This window comes from Mytilus californianus, unplaced genomic scaffold, assembly GCF_021869535.1.
Source record: "Mytilus californianus isolate M0D057914Y unplaced genomic scaffold, xbMytCali1.0.p SCAF_6, whole genome shotgun sequence".
In the NCBI taxonomy this organism is placed as follows: domain Eukaryota; kingdom Metazoa; phylum Mollusca; class Bivalvia; order Mytilida; family Mytilidae; genus Mytilus; species Mytilus californianus.
In genome coordinates, this window is record NW_026262712.1 from 112475557 (window position 1) to 112483127 (window position 7571).

Genomic DNA, 7571 nt, shown 5'->3' on the forward strand with positions numbered 1-7571 from the left:
TATATATACGTAGATGTGGAAACGGCAGCAAGGCATACTTTTCCGAAATTACAAAGTTAAACCGACAATTTTTGAGAGCTCTTCTATGGAAGATGAAAACCTCTAAAGCGTTTTATTTTTTGACAGGCTTATTAAATAACATGATTGGAATTGTAATTCATTAAGGTTATTCATTCGACTTAAAATACAACTGTGATGTAAATCTTTTGTTCAAACTCTCCATTATTTTCAGGAATGGAGAGTTATTTTCTTTTGTTCATCTTCGTTCATCCGGACGTTTTGCCCTTTGGATATTTCCATGGGCACTTTTTTAAAAAGTTTTCACCCATGGAAATAATCCTCAAGGTCGAAACGCGATATTGAATGAAGATGAAAACTTACTAAAACGACTGTTAATGGATTTAAAAAAAAAAAATAGGGATCGTAGTAATACAATGAACACCAAATAACTCATTATTAATAAACAGCTGTTATTTGCGAGTTGTAATTCCATTGTATAACATATAGTATCGTTTTTACTAAAATTTCATTACATTATCCATATTTTGTTTTCCGATGCAAATCGTGGCTGCATTTTTGTCACGGATAGTATCCAAGGGGTAAAAACGGATATTTTCCATTGAGTGCCATTCCTCTTCTGTGCATCTACAAAATATCAAATGTGTTTACTCAGTTGAATTCTTTTGTGATATTGAACACATTAGAATTATTCAATAAGGAAAATTAGTCTTATAGATGCATGATTTTTTTTATTAGTTGTTTTTGGCTTTGAACTAGCTGTCAGTAACTGCGAGTACTCTCAGATCTGTACTTAGTGTCTTTTTGTTGTAGGGATGTATAAGTACCCTGCCACGTCCACTCTGTGTTTTTGTCACTTGTTTTTGTGCTTAGAATCTATCGGATGAGTTAAGCCCTTTTCAGCTGATTTTTATAGTTTGTTCATATGTTGTACTGTTACACCACTGTCCAAAGTTAGGGGGAGGGTTGGGCGCCCGCTAACATGTTTAACCCCGCCACATTCTGTATGTGCCTGTCCCAAGTAAGAAGCGTGTAATTCAGTGTTTGTCGTTTGTTGCCGTATATCATATTTGTTTTTATATAATGTTGTATATTATTTTATACATAAATCGGGCCGTTAGTTTTCTCGTTTGAATTGTTTTACATTTGTCATTTCGAGGCCTTTTATAACTGACTATGCGGTATGGGCTTTGCTCATTGTTGAAGGCCATACGGTGACCTATAGTTGTTAATTTCTGTGTCATTTGGTCTCTTGTGTAGTTGTCTCATTGACAATCATACTACATTTTCTTATTTCTATATTTAATTACAGATTTGATTTTAATTTTACCGTTTAAGATATCATTTGCTTGAAATTTAAAGTGTTGTATTTTGATTTTGTACAGCAAAATCGTTTGTTCCATTTTATAATAAATATACATTAACAAAAGAAATATTACTCGGATAGTTTCAACAACAGTATTGTGGTTAAATAGAATAAATAGTTCAAGAAACTGAAGTGGTGAAAATGGCGTATTCGGTATATCATTTGATTTTTTGTTGTTATAATTTGAATATAGTGTTAATAAATAGAATTTGAGGGGGGTATGGATAACATTTGAATAAGACTTGAGTTAAATATTGGGTGGGATGGTTATTCAATTTTCAACAGAAACGCGTAACATAATCGAATTCGTTTACTGTTGTTATATGTCCAGTGGCATATATAAAAGTTATATCGGGAGTGCAAATGACGGCGTTAATCTTGAAATGTTTTAATGAAATAAAAAAAAAAATAACTCACAAATCTAGATATTAATAAATCAACCGGGACCGATGGAGTTGGCCCAAGAATATTAAAAGTATCAAAGTCAATAATTGTAGATTCTCTAACTCATATTTTAAACCTTAGTTTATGTACATGTATATTTCCAGATATTCTAAAGTATGCAAAAGTAACTCCAATTTTCAAAGCCGGTAATAAGGATGATCCGAACAATTATCGTCCTATCTCAATTTTACATACAGTGTCCAAGATTTTTGAGAGGACTGTGTTTAAACATTTATATTCATTTTTAACTAAATACAAACTACTAGTACAACAACAATATGGATTTAGAGAAAAACACTCATGCCACCCAGCAAAATAATTGACAAATGGTTAGAAGAATTTGACAAAGACAACTTCACTGCTGTTTTATTTCTAGATTTAAAAAAAGCATTTGATACTGTTAACCATAACATCTTATTATCGAAACTTAATTTATATAAATGTGATGGTCACTCTGTTAAGTGGTTTTCGTCCTACCTTTCAAATAGATTGCAAAAGGTTAAAATTGGAACAACTGTATCAGGATACAATAATGTAACATTCAGGGTCCAACAAGGTTCCATATTAGGACCTTCATTATTCTTAATCAATATAAATGATCTCCCGTTTACATTAAAACACACAGAGTCTGAACTATATGCTGATGACACAACTTTGCATATATCGTCCAAATCTATTTCAAACTTAAACTCTTGCTTAAATAAAGACTTTGAAAACGTAATTGAATGGTGTGCTAAAACAATATGATAACAAATAATAAGAAGTCCAAATGTATGCTTATGGGATCTGAGAGAAAACTTGAGAATTGTAATGATGTCTTGTGTGTATTATCGCAAAATCAGACTTTATTTGACAATATGGAAGTAGAAAAACTTCTTGGTATCCATATAGATAAAAATCTATTATGGTCAATTCACATAGATAAAGTATGTGAGATTTTTTCAAGCAGATTATACCTGCTACGTTAAATAGATTAAAACGATACTTTCCTCGCAAAGGTCTTATCCTTTTAACAACAGTTATATATTACCAATAATTGATTATTGTTGCACCATATGGGGTTTTACCGCAAACTGCAACATTGAGCGGATTCATAAGCTGCAAAATCGCACAGCAAGATTAATTTTGAATAAACCTTTTGATTATCCATCAATATCAATGTTTAAAGAACTTAATTGGATGACCATTTTTACACGGATAAAATATTTTCAAGCCATTTTAATGTTTAAATGTATGAATGGGCTAGCGCCAGATTATCTTACTAGTAAATTTACTGCGTGCAGTGATCTATATAGTTATTCTCTTAGGTCAACAACATCTGGACATCTTCATTTACCAAGGCCAAAGTCTGAATACTTCAAAAAGACTTTTCAATATTCTGGTCTAATTATTTGGAATAGTTTGCCTAATGATATAAAAGATTCAAGTCATATAGAAAGCCTTAAGGTGAAATTTGCTAATCTTTTTTTCACAAAACAAAATGAGTAGACAAACATTTTTTTCACTTAGGACATTCTTGCCATGCTAGTTCTACAGTCTGTTTTCATGCTTGTGTATATAGATTTGTAATTGTGTACATCTCTATTGATTATTGTGTTATATGCATTAATTGTTATATGTATTAATTGTTCATTTTAATGTGTATAGGCCTCGTGTGAGATTAACAATTGTATGTAAAATGAGTTACCTTCGTTAAATAAAGAATTTATTATTATTATAAGTAGTTTTCCACTCAATTTAAAGACTACAAAAAGCAATCTAGAAATGTTTTTAATCACGCGGGTTTTTTTTTCTAAATCTTTTTTGCCTCCTTTCTGATATTAGGTAAGAATGAAAAATATTTTCAGTTTGCTTGTATTGCTATTTAAGACTTATCTGCTAAAACATGCATAACATTTTTTTCGTTGTTATGAGCAAAGGGAAAGAAAAAAATGTTGGGGTATGCATGAAACATGAAACACTGTTTTCTTGTATAATTCTATTTGATCTAATATAATGGTTTGAAATATCGAATTATGTGGATTATTGGGTACAACACGGGGAAATGAAAAGAAAACCATTACAAAATGAAATATTTTTTTTTATTAAATGTTATAATCTAAAGATTCGTTCTTAATATTTAAGGTGTATTTTAAGTTAGCGAAAGTCCAAATAATTGTCCATTCCTGGGAAATAATGGGCGTCGGCCCTACGGGCCTCCGCTCTATTATTTCTCAGGAATAGACAGTTATTTGGACTTTTTCTATAACTGAATCCACTTCCGAAATGGTGCATAGGCATATTGTCGATTGCTAGGAAAGACAACTTTCTAAGAACACCGAGTGCATGATCAGAGTAGTAAAACACTGTGACAAAATCTTCTAGTAAGAGCTTATTACTCCAAATATCCAATTTTGTTAGATTTCCGATCGGAAAAAGTAGTTCTGCCGAATACACTTTAGATAAATGAAGCAAAATGTGAGACATGTCTAGCTCTGAAAGATTGCATAACCATCAAAACGATTCACTTGATAAATTACTAAATTTTTTTTAACCTAAAAACAGTTCTATAATTGACGAAAGAATTGTTTTTAATGCTTGTGATCAGATTTGAACGCAGATCAAGATAAGTTATGTCCACTTGTAAAATTTGACGTTTAAACGTAAGTCCTCTGTCTGAACAATTAGCTACTTTAACGTTCTCTCGTCCTTTAATTAAATGTTTGATATCACAGTCAGATGAATCTAAATATTCATCACAGTTCATAACACAAAAAATATTGTATAATGATAATCATCACCATATTTTTACCTGAATATCAAAGACAGGAATTTCCACCGTTTTTGTAATAGAAATTATTAAGAAAGTCCTTAGCAGACTGTCCCAGGTGTTTATGAAATATTCTATTACCCTCATAATTTTGCACCCATTAATGACACACCTGTATCAGATTTAATTTACATAATGAAAAGTCATGTGATGTCTGTTATAGTTGACGCGTATTTTAAAGTTTTCTTGTCGTTGATGGTGTCCGGAATGATCAAATGAAAGACCAACCGTACGCATTTCTTTCATTTAACAATCTTGACATATCACGGTGTGTTATACGACAAAAAAACCTTCAATATGCATAATACCACCTATATAACGTAAAGCAATATTCAGTTTCTGCAGCGTTTAGGTTTAAATACACGCTAAGACTTATTTATTATAAAAATAAATCTAACTAATTATTCTAGATATAAACTTTAGATATCACTGTTCTGTTACAACACAAATATTCCTGTAGCTGCATGAAGTATGAAGTATATAAAATCACTTTGTAAGTAATTTATTAATATAACCTTATAAAAGAGAGATGCTATGGGCTTTTCTTGTAACACGATACTGCAGAAAAAACAAATTTTTCTCAAAACGTACTATTCAGAATAATTGTATTCCCTCTTATGTCTGGCAGTACATTTATGTTTTCAAAAATTGAGAATCAAGATCAAATAGTAAAGCACCCCATTTTTCTCTAATATAAAACACGTGGCTGTTCCCATATAGAAATTGAGAATATTTGATCATACGATTAAATAAAAGGGGGAATGGAATTTTTCTGTCTTAACCATATCATAGATAGAATATTGAAAGGTAAAGCCGAAATTGGCAACAACGCACAATACTTGTGAAATTAATTAAATATTTGAGAAAAGTGTGGTTTGCATTATAATGAAGCAAAATATTACCCCTCTACATGTCGTTTTGTTATGCTTTAATATGCAAATAAGGAGATGCTGTATGATTGCCAATGAGACAACCATCTACCCAAGTTCAAATGAAGTGGATGTAAGCAATTATAGGCAACCGTGTGGCCTTCAACAATGAAAAAAAATCCATACCGTATAGTCGGCTATAAAAGGCCCCGACATAAAAAATATGAAGCAATTCAATTGAGAAAGTAAAGGCCTAATTTATAACAAAACAATTTGCCTTAAACCCATTTCATTGAAACTTTGATTAGGGTTAGGGTATCGTCCGCGTTGTTTCTACAAAAGAATGACATATCGTTTTGAAAGAAAATATGCATATAACGGCATTGTACATGATAAAAAGGAGATGCGGGAGATTCCTAAGATTTATTCAAACTCCTTAATCGAAGACAGCCTGACAACAACCCTATGACAAAAAACCAAAAAAAAAGAAATACCAAAAGACATACAGCAGCCTACAAAATACAACATAGAAAACTAAAGACTGAGCAACACGAACTCCACCAAAATTCGGGAACGATCTTACATGTCAGGTGATCTAAGAGGGTAGACAGATACTTCTGCACATGTGGAAACCGTACTATTTTGACAAGTTCTCCGAAAAGGATATTATCGAAATCGAAGTGCTAAAACAAACTATCGAGAAACATGTTTGTTTGGTTTAGCTGATTATTCATACAGCAGACAGTCGTTATTGTATACCACTACTGGTCGATTTATTATTGTACTAATGTGAAGAAAAAATAATACAGAACATTCTAAAAGACAAAACTAAACAACATCTTGTATAAATTCATTTTCTCACTTTCAGTGATGATGTCCTGTCACTCAATAACCCTCATTTCAATAAGTGCTTGTATCTTATATATCTCAGTGAACTTGATATTAGGGATACTACCAAAAGTAGAAGCTCTACTGCATATCTTTTACTCGATATTAACATAGATGGACTACTTCTAACTAGAATCTAAGACAAAAGTGATGATCTCAATTTTCCAATTGTCAACTTCCAGCTTGGCTCGGTATTTATATATCCCGCCATTGTGTTATTGTGCTTTGGTCATTTTTTGTATTCTTGTCTTTCATGTTTGCTTATGTGCTTTGTCTATGGAGTGTCTACATGCCATTTTGTTTTTCTTTGTTGACGTAGTTGTTTGTTTTATAGTGATTAAGATTATAACACAATATTGACTGCTGTACCCCAATTTTTGACATTTTTACCTATTATGTCTGTTTGTTTTGACTACACATTGTTGTCACAATAATGGAATGTTATGCGTCTGTCATACAAGTGAGAGGTTTAGTCAGCTTACAACCTGGTTTAAACAATTTTTTTTCTGCATAAGGAAATGCCTGCACCAAGTCTGGAATAGGACAGTTATTTTCCATTCGTTTGATGTGTTCGAGCGTTTGATTTTTTCATTTGTTAAAGGACTTTCTGTTTTAAAACTTCCTTGGAGTTCGGAATTTTTTATTTTCCTTTTTTTCCAATTTTTTCAGCCGTTATATACCCCTTGTTCCGTCGTCGGGTGTTACATATCTCAGTTAAAATTTCACTTTTGTCCATGTTCAAACAAGACGTACTCTGTTAACAGGGTTGGGCTCCAAAAACAAACACTGCTCAAGCAGTGTTATGAGAAACCTAGAACGAAGGCAATCGACGCTACACACCATCATGAATTTGTCGACCGATACGCTGTGTAGGTGTCTCAACTCACTCACAACTGGCAAATTCCATGATTAGGACATTTTGACTGAATAAAAATTTGCAAGAGGCCTCATTTGATGACCTTTGAAAGGAAGCTCCAGGGGCAGTGTCTAGAAAACAAAAGAAATTCAAATATACATCTATGTACAACATGAAATAGGAATGTAAACGATTTTTCAATAATCGAATTGGCTAGATCACTGGCTTTATTTTTACAAATGCAGAAAACCAATTTTCATGCAATATATATAATTTTTTTTTAAGTAAATGACTTATCCGGAATAGTTTTTTAATGGCAGA